Below are 1,417 nucleotides of genomic sequence, written 5' to 3'. Positions count from 1 at the left end.
ATATTATCTTTATTACAATAATTACAGAAAAATTTTGGAATATACGGAGACGTACGCACAGGTCAGTAGTTGGCCTGTCTATATTTCAGTGCAAACGGGAGTTGATATTTATAAGAGCTGTTTCGCTTATGTGTTATCAGGAATATTAATAATAATAATAATAATAATAATAATAACGCACACATAATAACGCACACACTCAACATAGCCCCGCACTAGGGAAACCCTGTGTGTCACGGGTGCCATGGACACACACATAAACAACCACAAATTACACCCAAACTCACGAGAGAAATAAATGTAGGCCATACAAATATTTCTCCCGGCCCGGGAATCGAACCTGAGACCTCTGCGTGGCAGTCCGGCATGGTAACCGTTCGGCCACGGAGGCAGTTATTTATATATTATGTTATGTTTGTATGTTTAGTTTTTATTTATATATTATGGTCCTTATTTCGTCTCTATTTCTGGTTATATACTCGATGCGGTGTGACCTCCTTAGATCGTCATCCAACCTTTTTATCGCCTTTCTCCGGTTCCTGGCCACTCGTATTTAAATTTAAATTTTGAATTGTACCATAGTTCTTTTGTCTCGCATTCTGATTTTGTTTCGTTCCACCGTTACTCCCTGCTCGATCGTGACAGCGTACGGAGCTGGTTAAAATTCAATCGTGTCTAATTTTGATTCCTTTACTAATTTTATAATTACTAGTCTTAGAATAATAACGCATAGAAACCTAGTCCAAGAAGAAGTGAGGCAAATTGAAGCGCTCCCAATGGGCCTACACGAGCGGGCGGGCCGTCAGTGGTCAAGGTCAACTTGCACCGCGAACAGCTCAAGAATTTTAGCTAAAAATGACGAAATGTGCGGTAAATGAGTGTAAAAATATGTCAGACAAACATAAAATAGATACTAACATCACATTCCACAAGGAAGTAACGCGTTTTAACTTGTATTTTTATATAAATATTCACTAAAACCGAAAATTAACCTACTACTTAAACTAGCCTACATGAATTTGATTTTTGCCTCACTTGTGACAGTTCGTTTGATATGAAACCTTAGAATAATAACGCATAGAATGATAGTTTCATATCAAACGAACTGTCACAAGTGAGGCAAAAACCAAATTCATGTAGGCGTAAGCAACTTGTAACTACGCTCGTCGGCACGCACACAAATATACAAATAATGATGCCATGGAATAACATTTCCCTCAAAAGTGGGGAAATTGTATCTTGCTTAACTCATCATTAAGTTAAAGGTGCCTACAGATTTGCCCGACATTGTCGATCAGGTGCCTACAGATGTGCTCGATTTTGTCGATCGACAATGTCGATCAGGTGCCTACAGATATGCTCGGTTTTGTCGATGAAAAACGAATATAGCACTTATTTGTAAATCCAAGATGGCGGA

The sequence above is a fragment of the Hyposmocoma kahamanoa genome, unplaced genomic scaffold (assembly GCF_003589595.1).
Source record: "Hyposmocoma kahamanoa isolate Upper Pololo Valley unplaced genomic scaffold, ASM358959v1 168, whole genome shotgun sequence".
NCBI lineage: Eukaryota > Metazoa > Arthropoda > Insecta > Lepidoptera > Cosmopterigidae > Hyposmocoma > Hyposmocoma kahamanoa.
Note: the sequence above shows the minus strand (reverse complement) of the source record.